The sequence below is a fragment of the Medicago truncatula genome, chromosome 3 (assembly GCF_003473485.1).
Source record: "Medicago truncatula cultivar Jemalong A17 chromosome 3, MtrunA17r5.0-ANR, whole genome shotgun sequence".
NCBI lineage: Eukaryota > Viridiplantae > Streptophyta > Magnoliopsida > Fabales > Fabaceae > Medicago > Medicago truncatula.
In genome coordinates, this window is record NC_053044.1 from 47,180,884 (window position 1) to 47,199,986 (window position 19,103).

At 33.2% G+C, this 19,103-nt stretch overlaps 1 long non-coding RNA gene across 1 annotated transcript; it reads right to left on the bottom strand.

Annotated features, from left to right (window-relative positions):
* Positions 1-12,601: 12,601 nt before the first annotated feature.
* Positions 12,602-14,131, bottom strand: LOC112419771 (uncharacterized). The gene is made up of 2 exons (XR_003009819.2): positions 13,993-14,131; positions 12,602-13,283 (listed from the first exon to the last, which is right to left on the bottom strand). It is a non-coding gene; the product is annotated as an uncharacterized lncRNA (long non-coding RNA).
* Between the last annotated feature and the right edge of the window lie 4,972 nt (positions 14,132-19,103).

Genomic DNA, 19,103 nt, shown 5'->3' on the forward strand with positions numbered 1-19,103 from the left:
CCTCCAAGCCGAAATAAAAATCAAATTCTACTTCTTCTCACCCCCATTCTTCACTAATCACACCTTCATTTTTTTTACAAATAGTCTTTAAAAATAAAGCGTAGAAACAAACTTAGGAGAGCGGTTCTTATGGAATACCATAATCGCTCCGGGTGCCTAACACCTTCCCGTAGCGAAAACGACCCCCGAATCTAGAACTTTTTAAGGGTTTTTCTCCTTTTACCCTTCCCAAGAAAAAAGAGAGATATCAACGGTCAAAAGGTTCAAGTCCAATTAATGGCTTGGCACCCAAAAACCATGATAACAGTATATATCTATGTTTGTTACAAGTTTATTAAAATTTATTCCTTGGCATAAAATGTTCCTGAGAATAGAAAAAATTTCCCAAGGAAAAGGGTGGGAATAAAGATCCCATGGAGATGGAATTCATAAATAATTTACTTATTATAATCCATATTTTTATGGTTCCTAAGAATATTATAAAGCTAACCAAACATATTTTTCCTAAATTCCTTGGAATAAAATTCTCAACTTTATATTCCAAGGAATGTTATTCCTAGAAATAAATTTGGTAAACTTGAAACAAACACACATTGAATTCCATCCAATTTAACTACTCCACTAACTACAATTAATAAGGATGTTTCAGTGAATGATATAATTTTACCATTAAAATCAACACAATTAATCATTTTATTAATGATCGTGTACAAACTTTAACCGACTATTATTTAGACACAGGAATTAATAAATATTAATATGTTAATTGTTGTTATGTTAATTTTTTTCTTTGCCAAGGGTTAAACTGAATTTTTAACTCACACTTAAAAGTGTTAGTTAACTCCTTCCTTAAAAAAAAAAAGTGTTAGTTAACAAAATTAATAGAAGGATCAAATTAAAAAACATTTGACAAATACATAGACTAAATTAAGTGTGAGCTACAAATATAGAAATTAATTTGATGGTTTGCAAAAATTATCAATCACCAACGTTTCATGTGGTTGTAATGTTTGAATGTTTTTCCTTTTCCACTTTTTCATTCAAAAAATCCAATTTTTCTAGCCGTTCATTCAGGCTTTTTGTACATTACGTTGAAGTGCACGTGCACGTTCTCTAACATCATCCAAGTAACTCTTGAAGCGCACGTGCACGTTGAAGTGAAGGTGCAAAAGACCGAAATAGATCTTGTGGTAGCAAATAGCAGCCATGAGCCTGGAAATTTTGGGTGAAGATCCTCTCCATTTAACAAAATAAATGGAGTTTTGCAAGTTGGAGAGAGATAGACACAAAAAATAAATTGTGGGTCCTACCACTAAGTGGGTCCCACCATCATTAATTATATTTTATTTTTTTTAAGATTTTATGTGTCTTTATCTCTCCAAATTGAAGAAATGGAGAAACACATAAATGGAGAAGATCCTAACCCGGAAATTTTAGCATTGTCACGAGTATTGAGAAAATTATACTTTAATGGTCAATACAAAACATGAGATGATGAACCATTGATCTCTACATTGGTTCAGCATTTTGTGCAGGAAGAACCTTACATGAATCCACAAAAGGACTAGTGCAAATTTGATATCACGGTGAATATAATGAAATCACAGCGGCAACATTATTTTGTTGAAATTCTAAAATTTAGCTTTTTGTGAAAATCAGGACAACTTATTGTATCGACAATTGAAACAGCACTTAGTTCCTCTATTATCAACTTTGTACAACTATTTCCTAACAATTTTTGTGACAATTTTCTCTCTAATACTTACATTATATTTTTATTTTTTCTCTATTGCTTTATTTTTTGTGCCAACAATACTTTTCTTTATAAAAATATGATTGTCAATGTGGTTGTCAACCAAATTAATGTTCAAAGAACATTGCTTTGTCAAAAGATGTGATATATGAACAACCTAAAAAGGTTGTCAAGTATCCACACCGTAGCATTATAATGCAAATATACCATAGTTAGAATCTATGAAAAATAATAAATAATAAATAAATAGTTAGAATCTTTGACCTTAGTACACCCTCCATAGTATTCCCACGATTTGCACTCTTTAGATCGCAGTGAAACCAATATTTAAGTTGGCAACAATACATCCAATTTATAGGATAAATGTTTTTTTTTTTTAAGGAAGGATAAAAGTTAAAAAATTTAGAAAGAAATAATAAACAATACATCCTATTTTTTACATGCAAAGTTTGACTAAATTTATACATCAAATTTTTACAAACAAAGTCGGACTACATTTTGGACTGGCAACTCATCAACCATTTTAATCGCACATTATATAGTTTGTTTGTAATTATTCGAATTATTTTTCAAGGGATTAAAAAATGTATAGTTTTATTTTTTGTGAAGACCAAATTGGGTTTCAATTTTATTTTATTACTAGTATAACAGGTTTAAAATATTTTAGACTATTACTTTTTCCACCCTATGGCCTTCTCGCACGCCCTATGCAAATTACCAAAATGCCCGTCGGATTTTATAATCCAGAACATCTATGCACATTCCGGAATTTATATTTCGGACAACTACTAAGTATAAAAGTGACTTCACCCCCCATTTTTACAGATTCACATTCACCATTCTCTCTCTCTCTCTCTCTCTCTCTCTCTCTCTCTCTCTCTCTACATTATCCCAAAATCCGAACCCCACAAATCTTGTCTAAATTTGGACTTTTGTTGCTCAAAAGCACTGCATTTCAACCCTTGTTAACCAGCATGGAAGATAAGTTCGATTTCTGTACATTTGCATGGTTAATCTGGTAGTTTTATTTTTGGAATTTTTTTCGAGTGCAATCTAGATTTTCTTTTCCGGACTTGATTGTTGATGTCCAGAATTTGGAATCCAGACAAACCCAAAATATTTTTTTTTGCTTCTGTTATGTGCAGTTTGATTGTGTTGTTTGATTGTGATGATTGATTACCCTAATTTGAATGTTACAGAAGGTTCAACATCTAATATTCGGCGCGTAAGGGGGGCAGGGCATGCTTCCCGTAAGAGAGCGCGTAGCCAACGGCTAGAGGATGAAGGTGGTGTTCCTCCGAGGCGTCGGGGTGCTAGAGGACGTCGTGCTGATGTCGAGCCTCGTGTCGATCATCAGCCGGAGCAGCAAGAGTATACGGACTTGCAGCAAGAGCAGCCTGATGTGGGCTTGCAGCACATGGATGAGCATGAGCTTGAGGAGGAGTTGCATGCGATGGACAAGGAAATGGAAGATCTCGAGCCACGGCAAAGGCGAAAGAAGAAGGAGAAGGTGGTGGACCCTGAGCCACTAGATGACTATCTTAGTGGCCCGCATGAGACTGACCTGCTGTGGAAGTACCATGTGCACGTGGCCAGGAAGACGGCTGATGGCGAGGTATTTATTAATGTTAAAGTCACTTTAAACTCACTTTATTAATTTTAATTTGTGTGAAAATGATGTTGATATTTTGTGAAACTGTCTGTCTATGTAATGTTAAATTTGCAGTGAAGTCATAAGTTTAAACTCACTTTATTAATTTTAATTATTTGCAATGACTTGGAAAATTAAAATGCATCAACAACGGAAAGAAGATAGAAGAGATGCATGATGATGACACCAGACCTATCATGGTTGCACAGTGGTGAGAGAACAGGTTGCAGGGCACCGACCTTGGTTGGCTCCAGGATACCAGCTATAGCATGATTGACCATGGTCTGATCTGTGCCTTTGTGGAGAGGTGGCACGAGGAGACTTCCAGCTTCCACCTTCTGTTTAGGGAGATGACAGTCTCACTTGATGATGTGGCCTCTTTGCTGCATATCCTCATTGACGGCATGATCCTGTCCCACAGGTCCATATCACGGGACGAGGCGGTGGAATTGAGGGAGGAGTACTTGGGGTCTGATACGGGTGATGCTCTTATTGAGGTCGACAAGACAAAAGGTGCACATTGCTGATTTAGCTACTTTGAGAAGATCTTCAAGGAGTGTTCGAAAGAGTAGAGGGATTTGGCGACTGAGTATGGTGTGACTGAGGAGGTGGAGAGGTTGCGGGACCAGGTTGTCCGCATATATTTGCCATACTTGGTTGGGATCACGATATTCACTAACATGAGCCAGTGGGCTGTTGATGTGGTATACCTGAAGCTCTTCAGAGACCTTGATCTTGTTTTTAGTTATTCATGGGGAGTTGCTGTAACGCCCTAATTATTTATTTAATTAATTTTAAACTATGTGGAGTATATATATATATATATATATTTATATATGATGGTTGGTGATTTATGTGGAGTATATGCATATGCTTATATTTATATGTGTGATTTTGGGTGATTTATATGGTATATTATTTTATTATATGGTTTATTTAATAAAAATTAAAATAAGTATGAAATATTAATTATTTTGGTGTTTGGGGAAATAATAGGAGTTATTAGAAGTTATGGGGAGTTAAGTATAATTAAAGGGAGTTACATTTTGGTGGGAGGTTAATACAGAGAAGTTGGAATTAGTTTTTACGTAGAAGCAGTTTTGGGAGAAAACAAGAGAAAACCAGGAGCAAGAGAGAAGAACCAGAGGAACCCTTTTTGCTGTGCAATTTTCATTCTGAATTAAGGTAAGGGTGGGGTTTACTTCAATGGTGTAGAATTTAAAGTCTGATTTTGAGTTTAACAGGTTTTGGTAAAAATTGATGATTTTGGAGTAGAGAATGTAGTTCTGGTGTTAGAAATAATCTCTGAATGTATACAGCAAGTCAATTTACATCTGTAAACTAATTTGGGGAGTGAATTGAAGAAAAATGGGATTTTGGGGAAAAACATGTTTTCTGCCCGTACAGAAGTTCATCGCTCGCCTCGCGAGCAACTGTGCTCGCCATGGCGAGTGAGCAACTTCATCGCTCGCCTCGCGAGCAGTCCAACTCGCCATGGCGAGTAAGCCCAGACAAAACTTAAATTTTGAAAAGTTGTTATAAGATGTTTTGGGGATGGTTTAAGGTACCTAGATGATATTAATGATGAATGGTGAAAGTTTTAGGTTAAAAAGATGAATAGAGAGCTTAGAATTGGAGTTTGAGTGAGAAAATGTCACTTTTTCCCGAGAGTACCTGATTTTCACTCGCCTCGAGTTCGCCTTGAACTCGCCATGGCGAGCTAGTGTTTTTGTGAACTCGCCATGGCGAGCAGATGTGCTCGCGAGGCGAGCTACTCAGTTCCTGAATGTTGAATTTCGTGCTTGGATGGTAGTACCTTAATGTTGTTGTGTTGAGCATAGTTTCATGTAATTATGCATTATTGTGGTTGTTTTGATTGCTGGATTGATGATTGCTGGTGATGAATGAAATGTATGCAAAGTATTGAATCATACATGTTGTTTAAGTTGAGTCTCATGGAGTTGCATTGCATGGTCAGTTGTATGTAGATATACACAAGTAGGTCCATTGCATATGCATAAAACAGCGGTGAGGGCTTCGGTCCTGGAGTACTAGTTGCTCAACAGCGGTGAGGGCTTCGGTCCTGATGAATGCTTTAACCATTCAAAAGCGGTGAGGGCCTCGGTCCTGATTGGTACCACATGCATAATTGCATTTCATTAAGAAGTCTAAGATGGTGTCTTAGCAGTGGTCATGTCATTTGCATGAGTCTTGGTTGTTGATTTCAGTTGTTATCTGATAGATGATGTTGGTGTTGAATATGTGTTATAAATTTATATTCACTGTAATTATGGTGTATTGTTGATGTTGTTGTTGCTTGTGACTTATACATATATATGTTTACAAGATAATGTGTTGTTGATTAGGGTGTTAGATTCAATTGATGATTTTAATATCTAAATTTATTGTTGTGAATCTCACCCCTTCTGCTTGAAAATGTTGCCCTTCCTATGGGTAACTTGCAGGTGATCATGAGTAGTAGGTGGTGGCTCAAAGTCGTGTCTAGGGCTCTGATACGTGGGATGGGATTTATCTTTATTGTTAATGTTGCTTTTCCTTTCCATGTATCAAATTTTGGAACTTGTGGTGTGGAGCCTTTTATTATCTTTTGAACATTGTTGATGAATTATGCTAAGGCCTTTAATGCCGTAGGATGTTGTTGGATTGAAAACTATTCCGCTGCTATGTTTTAATGTTTTATCAGGTGGTTTGATTAAATAGTTTTATTTTCTATTTAAGAATTTTGAAATTGAAGTGTAGCATACCCGTTTGGTGAAATACTCTGATGATTATTGTTTTCTATTTACTTTTGGGTAACGGGGTGTTACAGTTGCGGCACAAGCTCACTTGTATAAGGAGCTCAATAATGTTGCACGTTGGAACTGCAGTCGGGTGGTAGGATACCTGACTTTGTTGCAGGTATAAATTAAAAACTATGTTTTATTTTTTAAAATGTAAGTGCGTATGGTTTGTATATTAATATGTGGTTGTCTTTGGTGCAAGCTTGGGTGTTTCATCACTTCCCAGGTATGGGAAGCAAGGATGTCTGGGAACGATATGTAGAGAATCGGTATCCACGCGTGATGCTTTTTTTACCATTGTCTGGTTTAGGCACAGTGGACAACTACAAAAATTATCTGGATACGCTGGATTTGACGAGGGTTGTCATGGCCCATATGGAGAGCACCGTCAGGCACGTCAGTTTGAGCGGGTCAACCTTTACTCTGGATGGCTGAGATTCGAAGAGCGCGTGGTGAGATATTTGCTGGAGAGGGTGCTTCGTTAGTTTGGGTGGGTTCAGACCATACCGAGACATCCCGTTGAGAGTACAGCTGTTGATGTTAATTTGGCAGAGATCAAAAACCGTTTTCTCCGTGCACTTGATTATGGGCTGACACTTCAGGAGTTGGGAGAGCATGCAGTTCATGGTGTGGAGGCAGAAGATGGATATATCGATTGGTTTTATCGACATTCTCATCCACGCATGATTCTTCCAAACATGTCGGTACCAGTGTCGAGGCCACCGGAGCGTGAGATCCTTGATGCGCGAGCTGCTCAGGAGGATGGAGACCTTGCCTACTTACAGCTTAGTGAAAGTATGAGCCGCATCAAAAACCACATCTATGTTGTGATGAGAAGTGCTCTGGTGCCGAAGGGGACTAAGGAATGGCAGCATTTGAAGGACGCGTTGAAAGAGGTGCATGATGGGAAAGTTTATCGTCGTCGGGGAGCTACTAAGGGCGGCAGGGGTGGTGGTAGGGGTTGTGGCAGAGGTACTGGGGGTGTAGTTATTATGGATTGATTGTATTTTATTTACTTTTAATGTTTGAATATTTTAGATCATAATGTCATGTAACATTTGGATAATTATGTTTTATTAATGTTTGAAAATTATATTGTGTTGTTAATTTCGATTTTATAACTTGATTTTTTGGTTTGCATATGGTCAAAGGCCAACAACATTAACTAAATCTGCTCTAAAACATAGGCTCGGCCAAAACAGATGGCTTCTGCCTTAGTACTGATGCATTCTGAATTATATAATCCGGACAGGTTTATCACTTTTCGGATTATATAATCCGGAACCATCGTTCACCACCCACTTTTGTTGACTTTCAACGGGGTGATTTACACTATTCGGATTATATAATCCGGAAATGATATAAAAAGTTCAAATTATATAATTCGGATTCATCTATTCATTACTGACATCTTCATTCATCAGGGTGATGAAGTTCCAAATCCACAAAATAATCCGGAAATGGTTCCGGATTATATAATCCGGACTAAGGGTATTTTGGGGAAAAAATAGGGCGCGCGAGGAAAGACATAGGGTGGGAAAAGTAATAATAGTCAATATTTTATTAGGATCAAATTATATCATCGTTGTATCGAAAGTTAGTCAGAACTCATAATATTGAAAATAATGGGCTTTATTTTGGTACAAGGAAAATATTGGATTGACCCATGAAAATAGGTCATTACTTTTTCCACCTTATGAGTTTCTCGCGCGCCCTATTAGAATTTTAAAATCAGAAATATTTTATCATGTTTTAGAGGTTTTGATGAGGTGTTTATATAGTTCGAATTATATAATCCGAACTACATAAGATACGTGATAAATCAATAGGGTGGAAAAAGAAGGAGTAATGAAAATATATTTGAAATAGTTGTGGGCTGACATAGTGATTCAAGGTCCAGGACAACGAGGATTCATCAGGTTTACTCATTTATTTGCTTTTTAGAAGGAAAAAAAAGAAAAAGAAAAAAAAAACTTTGTATAATTATTTGAGTCTCTAATTCTTGCATCTTCTTCTTTTAAACATTAAATCTTATAATTAACTAAATATTCCTGTAACCACCATTAAAAAAAAAAAAAAAAACTACTCCTGTAACTAAATTCCTCAACAACAACAAACTCTTGTAACAAAAAAAACGAGTAAATAGTCAATTTCCCCTCTGAAATTGTAAGTTTCATCAATTATCCCTTGAAATTAACAAAACTTCAATTACCCCCCTGAAATTTCACAACGTTAGTCAATTTACCCCCTCCGTCAAATTTTTCTGTTAGTGAACATGACGTTTTGCAAATACCCCCCCTGAAGTTTTGCACTTATGTGCAAAATGTCTCCCAAACTTAAAAATTTATATTATTTTTTTCTTAAAAACAAACAATTAATAGTTAAATATTAAAGCTAACTATTAATTTTGGAGTTTGGAAAAACTACATACATATATACATCAAAATAGGGAAAAATGTGTATTTTTAAAGTGACAATAATGATTATTTCTAATAGACAAATTATTATTTTTAGAGGTTTATAAACAAATTAATAATCAGATTTAAATTTATATTTTCTCCTTCACCATCTTAGTCTTTTAACTCCTCCAACTCCTTCAACAATTTGCTCAAATCATTTAAACTACACAACCCCCAATATTAATCCACAAATCATCTCATTATTGTCACTTTAAAAAATACATATTTTTCCCCATTTTGAAGCCTATTTTGATGTATATATGCATGTAGTTTTCCCAAATTTCAAAATTAATAGTTAGTTTTAATATTTAACTATTAATTGTTTGTTTTTAAGAAAAAATAATATAAATTTTTAAGTTTTGGGGGCATTTTGCACATAAGTGCAAAACTTCAGGGGATATTTGCAAAACGTCATGTTCACTAACAGAAAAATTTGACGGAGGGGCTAAATTGACTAACGTTGTGAAATTTCAGGGGGGCAATTGAAATTTTGTTAATTTCAGGTGGGTAATTGATGAAACTTACAATTTCAGGGGAAAAATTGACTATTTATTAAAAATAAAATAAAAAAACACTACAACTCTTTTGTATTTATGTCAAAGAAAAAAAATTACAACTAACTAACATGTCTTATTTGGAACAAGCTGTATGAGGGAAGAATATAATAATAGGGAATGGCTACGATTCAGTCACCTAAGATTCAGTTCTGTTCAATTTTTGTTCAAAGAAAATACTTAAAAACTTTTTTTTAATTTGTTTTAAGGAACCTCTAATATAAAAAAAATTAATGTCTTTTTGCGGCCCTCAAAATCACGTTTATATACATTTTTTAATTATATAAAAAAAAATCCAATTTTGAACGGATTCACCATAAAATAAAATAAAATATTAAAACGTGATTTCAAAAGCTACAAAAAGGTAGTGAGATGTATTTTAGTTTATTTTTAGGTTTCGTTTAAACGCTTAATATTGTTTAAAAAAAGTTACATTTAAACGCTTAATACGAGTTATCATCATAAACGTTACCAATTATATTGGTCAAGTAATTTGATTCAAGTAGTTAATTAATAAGCTCTATTAAAGAAGAATGATTTAGAAGAATCTAAGCTTCGTATTATGGAAGAATAATTATAGATCAGATTTTACGTAACTCTCGAGTGAACTTCAGATTACTAGAGTTTCCTTCTTATATGAACAAAAGAGTTAACATAATATTTTTTTTACAATTATAATGAATATTATTGAATTATTCTAATCCAAATGTGATGTTTTTTTTCCTAGGTCTTTTCCCATTCATGTCTTCTTCTTGTTAACAGTACTTTGTCTCAAATGATTTGCTTGGCAATAGAATAAGCAAGGGGTAATTTGGTTAGATGAAACAATTAGCAATTATGGATGACTATTGGTGACTTGCAAGCAAATATACAATGATTTACTTTTGTCTAGATCATAGCAATCGTTTCAAAACAGAATAGCTAGAAGACCGTGGAATTTGAAGCTACGTTAGTCTCTCTTTATACAAGTTCATGAATATATATCATGGATAGATCTCCCCCCGTCAAGTAAGTTAATTGTAAACGAATACGTTTTTGAATTTTAAACGATGACTATTGACTAAGAGTAAGAACTAAGAACACAAGTTGGAATTTTAAACAATGTCTACACTGCAATTGAGTACTTGGAATTGGATCTCACACCATCCTATAAAATGTTACGAGTCAAAAATTTCTTGACGACTTTAAAATGTTTTTTAACTTTATAATATAAGTTCATTTTTTTTAAGATGTTTAGCTCAAAATAAGTGCTATGAGCATTGAGCAATGTAGTCAACCTTTTAAAAGTCTTATCTAAAAAAAATATCTTAAAAGTATAAAAATAAGGGTTAATTAAATTTTTGGTCCCTATAAATATCTGTTTTGTTTTTAGTTCCTATAAAAATAAATCACAATTTTTAGTCCCTAAAAAATTTTCTGTTAGTGTTTTTAGTCTTTGTTAAATTAAAATTTGTTTAATTATGCTTAAACTTCTAAATTTTTAAAAGATTTTTTACATACATGTTCATAACATCGTAAGACACTCTTTTATAAAAAAAATTAGTTTTTTAACATGTAATGAATTAAATATGAATTTTTCTAAAAGCCAAATTTTCAAGATTATATTAATGAAAATTTGGACCTAATAATAAAATTTTAAGTTACTTTTTTGCGGAGGAACTTTGTATAATATTCTAAGTAAGTATGTGAAAAATATGTTACAAATTTAAAGGTTTAAGCATAATTAAGCAAATTTTAATTTTACAAGGACTAAAAGTATGTGTTGGTCCCTATTAAATTGAAATTTGTTTAATTATACTTAAATTTTTATATTTTTAAATCATTTTTAACAGACATGTTAAGAACATTATAATAATCTCTTTTATAAAAAATTAGAATTTTTTAACATGTAATGAATTAAATATATTTTTTTAAAACGCCAAAAATTCATGATAAAACTAACGAAAATTTGGACCTAAAAATAAAATTTTGAGCTAATTTATTGTGGCGGAACCTTTTATAATGTTTTAAACAAATATGTAAAAAATCATTAAAAAATTTTAAACATAATTAAACAAATTTTCATTTAACAGAGACTAAAAAACTAACGGAAAATTTTGTAAGGACTAAAAAGTATGATTTATTTTTATAGGATTAAAAACAAAATTGCAGATATTTATAGGGACCAAAAACTTAATTAACCCTAAAGAAAAACACTTTTTTCAATACAAAATTTATTTATTTCTATTTTCATTTGTCTGAGGAACATTAGTTAACATATGACCCTGTAATATTAAGAGGATTAACGTCATTCCAACTATGGTTTGATTACTTGTAAAAAATATTATGGTATGATTTCTTACACCAAAAGGTTTCGTACCAGATTGAGAATCAATGTTAATGAAAGTTTATAAACCTATATTCTTCTACCCATCAATACACCTTTTATCTAAAGACAAAGCCTTTAGAACCCTTTAGAACCCACACGAGGTCCAAAGCGGACATAGTTTGGATAATAAGTGTAGTAGACTTTAGATCGAAACATTAACGTCGTCTGTTAGAATCGATGATCTAAATTTGCTACGCATAGAATTAGTCTTTTGTTTGTGAGCACTCCTCTTCTTCAAAAATATCAAATGATTGGTTATAAATAAAATTTGACCTAACAAACAATTAACTATTTTTCGAAGCACGTGCTCAAACTTTTGGTCAAATACTTGCCATCTTGGGCAAACTAAGCTTAAGACTACTTATTGGGTGGTTGATCACTAACTTGCTTCGGTTGTGTATGTTTAGATTTGCACTCAACAATAATAAAAAAAATTAATGGACATCCAACAATAACAATATCTCCAAAATCAAGTCCACTACTTCAAACGCGATTTTGCACAAGAATTCGGTTATTTTCAACTCTAAATTTGATTTTTTTAAAGGCTAAAATATGTTTTTGATCCCGTAAAAAAAAATTGAAATCCATTCCTGCAAAAATTTTTGTTTTTAAAAAAGTCCTTGACCCCTTTACTGATGATTTGACTTATTTTTGCATACGTGGCATTTGCTGACTGGGCAAATCTGATCAGTTGGCAGTCACGTGACAATTGTTTCAATTTAATTATTTTAAAACCTATTTTTAAAAACAAAAAATATATTTTTGAAATTAAAATAAAACATTTAATTTTAACTGATTAAAAAAAATATAACTGAAGAATTTGGGTGAAAATTTTAGGGTTCCTCATTTCCCCATTCTTCCCCTTTTCTCCTCAACTAGACCATCGATATGTGCTCCGCACGGGTCCTACCAGCTTAAACATGCGCGTTTAAAGTTACGATTATTAGTCCCTTCCTATATTAATAAGTCAATTGGTTATAACTGAATCAATGTAAGTAATATTTACGATAAATATTAGTCGCATAATGGTGACTTCAGTAATATAATTTGTTGCTACCATTGGAATGCAATAAATCAAAATATCATACAAAAATCATTGATTTTTAGCACAACGTATCTTACATTACGAAATACTTTTGGATATAGTACATTTGAAGTCACATTGGCATCTTGAACATTTTCATCCGTTGTAAGTATCTTCAATCCATCTCTGGAGGTAACTCTTGATATTGACACATATAACTGACCGTGTGAAAACACATGACTTGCAAATATATCTCAACTTTCTTCAGAGACTGTCCTTGACTTTTGTTAATAGTCATTGCAAAAGAAACAGCTATCGGAACTTGTCTCCGTTGAAATTTGAAAGGTATCATGACATCAGAAGGAGTAAGAGATAATCTTGGTATAAAAAAAAAAAATTCTTGCATATATTGCTTCGAATATGACCTTTCCTTCAAGCACAAATTTATCCATTCTAGTTATGATTAGTCTTGTGTCATTGCATAATCCTGATCTTTGATCTATATTCCTTAACAACATCACTGGAACACCAACCTTTAACCTGAGTTTGTGATTTGGAAGACCAGGTGTATTAATTGTGTTGAGAAATTCAGGAGTGTGGACAACAATAATTGCATCGCCATTCGGGTTTGTTGATAATGGCGAATCCTAACTCAGATACATTTTTGTTTCGCCTGGAATCAAATCCAACATATAATCGTTTAGATGTTTGAGAATTGAATTCTTTGGAGTTAATATGGCCTTGTCTTGAAAATAAGCTATATCAGTCATGCAATGTCAATTAAACTTGTCTAAATAGCGGCAAAAAGAGCATTGTAAACGAAGTGCATCAATAAACAATAAAAACACAGAAACTAACAAACAACAATATCATATGACCTTAGTATGTGAATCGATCTAAAGAAATTTATTACTTAAAAAAACACGTCAATTAAACTTTTCTAAACAACGGCAAAAAAGAGCAATGTAAAGGAAGTGCATCAATAAACAAAAACACCACAGAAACTAATGGAGAGCATTAGCATATGACCTTCATATGTGAATCAATCTAAAGAAATTTCCTACTTACAAAATAACAAAAACATGCAAGGTCAATTAAACTTGTCTAAATAGCGGCAAAAAGAGCGTTGTAAACAAAGTGCGGTATAAGAAAATACATTATAGAAACAAATAGTCATCAATATCATATGATCTGAATATGTGAATAATATAAAGAAATTTCCTAGTTTAAAAAATATTGTCAACATATAGGCTCACACTTTTCATATGCCATAACTAATGTAGAAAAAAACCAACACATACACCAGAACATAAAACCTCGTCGTAGCTATGACATAAATGATATGCTTCAATAACAACATGCTTAAATGAAATGGATGTCACCTTTCAAAAAATGAAGTGCAAGTAGAATTTCAAACTCACGGTAAGACATGTTAGTATGCTGCTGATTTTGGCAAGACAAAAGGATTGAAGGAGGGTGGCAAGATTTCTATGTGTGTGGCCTCTATATGTAGAGAGTCAGTTGAAGCTTTGAGAAATTTAAACATTAATATGAAGTATTAAGTTGAGTAGTTGGCAGCACAAAGGAAACTTTAATGATGACATGTCCACACTTGGGAGGGAAATTCAAATTTGAAAACTTGAAATCAACAGTAAATGATGGTACCAAAGCTTGCATAATACACCAAGTAGACTTTAATGATGACATGTCCACACTTGGGTGGGAAATTCAAATTTGAAAACTTGAAATCATCATTAAATGCAACATTAAATGATGGTACCAAAGCTTGCATAACACACCTAGGAGATGTGTTTGGGAGGGAAAACACAAAAGCAAGTAGGGTTAAGCATTTGCTTGACTAATTGACTTTTATAATAAGTATGATAAATTGAACCGCCTTCATCCTTTTCCTTTAATCGATTGCTTACTTTTCTTCCTTCAATTGATCTTCAGCCTTTCTTCTTCAAGCTAATCTGAAATCTACACAGCAAGGCTAACTAGCACAACAAAAGCAAAGCTACTATCCCAAACCAACATTCTGTTATTGTAACACAAAGGTAGAACAGTTATTATCCCTTTCTTCCTCTTCTTCGATCTACATCTTCAGTCCATCATCAATCTTCTTCATTCATCCATCAATCTTCTATATCTTCTTATTCTTTCGGTCATCTACCATTTACATTGCGTTGTAATTTATACTTTTGGTGAAGGCGCGTTTGGCGTCCTCGACTTCGACGGAAACAGTGCGGACGACAAGGCCATGGGAGTTAGAGAAGGAGAAATAAGGACATCGCAGACAGCAAGGCCATTGGTTTAGGTTTTGGATTCAGTTTCGATAGCCATTAAGATTGTTTTGGTGTTTATCTTAGTGTTGTTGTTTGTAAGTTGCAAGAAGATTATTGTTGCTGTTTTAAAGTGGATGGATGAGGATGAAGGAAAAAATGGTGAAGATGGTGAAACATGTAGTTGTTGCAGAAGAAGAAGAAAAAGGTTGGAGAAGAAGAAGAGAGGAAGAGAACGATGCTGATTCTTCAATTTTTAATTTAATTAAACTTTTTTTTTGAAAACCAAATTTAATTATAATTAAAATGATTTTTAAATATTTAAAATAAGGCAATTGCCACATGTACGTTTATGCACAGTTGGCGAATGCCACGTAGGCAAAAATGCGTCAAATCATCAGTAAAGTCGGGTCAAGGACTTTTTTAAAAAACAAAAAATTTACTAGGATGGATTTCAAAAAAAAAAATTACCAGAGACCAAAACCCAAACTTGCTATATTTGCAAGAACCAAACGCATATTTTAGCCTTTTTTAAAAATGATGTTCGGTTAATATCTCTTTTTTTTTTCATCCTCGTGAGATTAACAATGCATAATATTATATGCAAGGTTCGAGATTCAAACCCCGGCCATCACTAAAAAAATATAATTTTTTATAATTTTTTTTTGGTATTTGACGTAAAAAAATATACAAATCTTTAAAATGACATAAAGATTTTGCTAACTTGTGCTCTCATGATACTTGTTAAGAATTTTAAAATAAATATTGTTACGTTGATCATCTGAATATGTGTCTTTGGAAAACACGTTAACATTTGCATTTGTTGAAATTTCCAGTTTCTTATTTACACATGCGACATTTTTTTTGACGAATTACACATGTGACATTTATTATCCAACATATGAAAATATGAACGTTGAAACTTTGCCCAAATTGACTAAGAAAAATTAGCAGACGCTAGTAGACAGTGCCGTATGGTGCAGACTCGCCAACTAAATTGGACTTATGTTACTTCTTTTGTAGGTTTAATGCAGACACAATCACATTCAAGATTCAACTTGATTTTGTTTGAATTATGCTTAAGTTGCAAATAATGTAGAAGTGCATTGTGTTTGGTCAAACTTCACATTACAATTTACAAGTTCAATGTCCAACTAAGCTAGCTAGTTGAATTTTATGCACTCGCCCAGGCAAGATAAGATTCCTCGTGTCATTGTCATGCAAATGAGTAAATCTACGTCCTCAGGGTTTTTTGCGGCATGAATCAACAGCTCTTACGCCACCATTCACCAAAATTCTCACTTTATAAGTATGTTACGTAATTGATGCGTTCAAACTTAAAATACGAAAAATCAAACAACCAATTTTATAACTAATATTAATTAATAGTATGAAGAGAGATATATGAGAAAAGTTCCCGTAAAAAAATTTATGACAAAAGTTACTCTGCATGATAATTCATTATACATATATTATTATCGGTTAATTGCCAACATGTTTCTAAAGATACGTGTAAAAAGAATCTAAAAATAAAAATTTGTGTTGAAAAAAGCAACAGTTAATTTTTAAGTAATTTTTATCCAAAAAATAAAAGTAAATTTTAAATAATTTGAATGCAGAGGACTTTAAAATAATATTTCTATATTTAATTCCCTAACATGTACACTAAGACGCATTGCCCTCGTAAACTTAGCTCAGTTGGTTAGGACAACGTATAAAATATGCAAGGTCCGTTGTTCAATCCCCAACCACTACAAAAAAAAAACACGCATCGCCTACTCTTAAACTAGCAATTGATCCCTTCTATAATAATATCGTAATAAAAAAAATCAATTCACAAATTGTCACTTTAATTTTTTTTTTTTTTATATTGCTACATTTTATTTATTTGCATTGTTCTTGTTTATGTCTTTGGTAAAGTTTCCTTTTTTTTTTTAAAGTTTAAATAAACATCAATTAAAATTAATTAATTTTTAATAATTTATAGAAGTACGTACTATTTTTCTTAATATTCAAAAATAGAAATTGTTTGCATTAGTAAATGCCCATTAAATTCTATTTCTGTTCCTTAAAAAAATTCTACGATCTTACAAACTTATTCTCTTTAAGTTCTCGATCCCTAACAATAATATTGAAAAATACTTATTTAATCCAAAATATATGTTTAGTTTTTATATACTAAAATAGTCAATTGTTACGGTTTATAAGCAACAAAGACTCAGAGTTCTTTCAAAAAAAAAAAATATTCAAAGAGTAAACTATTAGTGAAACAACAAAAATGTAAATAAACGTACTCTAACATTTTAGACGACTTTAAATATTATCGACTGATCTCATAAACCAACACGAGTCCAAAGACTATTTCATATCAAGCACGCTTAACTAGAGCTGTCAAAATGGGTCGGGCCGTATGGGCCAGCCCGAAAGCCCGAATAAAACGCAGGGCCTGGGCCGAAAAATTGGAGCCCAAATTTTCTAGGGCTTTTTAGCCCGGCCCGTAAAAGCCCGTAACCCATTCGGGCCTCGGGCAGCCCGCCAGCCCGCCAAAAATTCAAGTGGGTTACTTTTTATTATTTTTTTGTTGGTCTGTGTATGTTACATGGTGACTGCAAGCATTTTCAATTCAATTGTTTGTAGTCTGTGGAACAAGCATTTTCACAAGACAAAAGGTCATCAAAGCATAATGTAGGAATTTCATTTCAGATATATTGGTAAAAGTAGTTTCTACATTTATTTGTTTTCTGAAATGCATCATGCTGCTCTTATATTAAGGAAATGGTGTATTTTCATGACAAAATGAAAATTACAACATTACTTTTGTTGCTTGGACGGACAAGCACTTTGCTTAGAATGGGTTTTCATTCTAGGCAGTGAACAAAGGTCCATTTTACTTCAAAATGAGAGTCTGATCGCCCTTGCTTTTTTAAAAAAAAAAACTAAAAAAATGTTATTATGTTCAGAATGAAATAAAAGAAAGAAAAAAAAAACGGGCCTGGGCTGGCCCGTTAGCCCGGGAGCCCGTAAAGGGCCGGGCTCGGGCTCTACTTTTCCAGCCCATATTCAAACTGGGCTTTTTAGCCCGGCCCTTGGCCCGGCCGGGCCGGGCTTAAACGGGCCGGGCCGCCCGTTTTGACAGCTCTACGCTTAACAGTGAAATTCTTATGAAATGAGCTACCAACAAGAAGATGCATATTGTTGATATAAGAAGTACTCCATCCGTTTCAAAATGAGTGTCGCTTTAGCCAATTGCACAAAATTTAGGGATGAAATGAAATAATCATTAGATATAACACTTTTACTAAACTACTCTTATTTTATAAGAAAAAGAAAACTTAAAGTTGCATTGAATTGTATTGAAAATTGTGTGAGAGAATTCTTATAAACATTTCTTCAATAATGCACTCTCATACATGCACGGTCTCCATGATCTCTTTCATTTCGATGTGATTCGGTTTGCTTAAAAACTACCAAGATCCACTCATTATCGTGTCTTGTGCACCGGCAACCACTCCCCACCTCATCAGTCTCGAACATTACAAAATTAAATATGGATTTGCCTAAAAAATATATTGATAAAAATGGCATAGTACTTTCCCGGTTTCTTGCGTGAATGTAGGGATGTAATTTACTTGCACTATGCTCTTATTTAAAACACGATAAATAAATTTTATAATAATGCAAATATGAATGATGGAAGTAATAAATGATAAATGACCAATGGTTCTTTTATATTGGATTGTGTGATTGAAAGAAAAAGAAAAAAAAAGTTCTTTAGGGTTGCTTTCGGTGCCATTATGACTCTATAACATAATGAGTACAATAAAAACAACATCCCCACCCCTCTCTACCTCCACGCCCGAGTAAAAAAGTTACTTAGTACATTTGAAATTTGAAACAACCCCTTCCCACGAGTAAATCAAAGAAAGCCATAATTAGTCATGAGTACAAGTATCTTGGTCATTAGTATCCATCATATTTTACAAAATTGTAATTGGTAAAGGGAATTGAAATGCAAGACAGGTCGTGTGATGTTCAATTTTTTATAACACAAAAGACGCAGCTTAGTTAGTAAAAGAATTGATCAAATATAAGCAATGGAAAACATATCATATCAGTATATGGTGGTGATAATAAGTGATAGTAATAGCTTGTATATCAAGGTGCTTAACGACTGAATTATTGGAAGGTTAACATAAGAAGTGAATGGCACG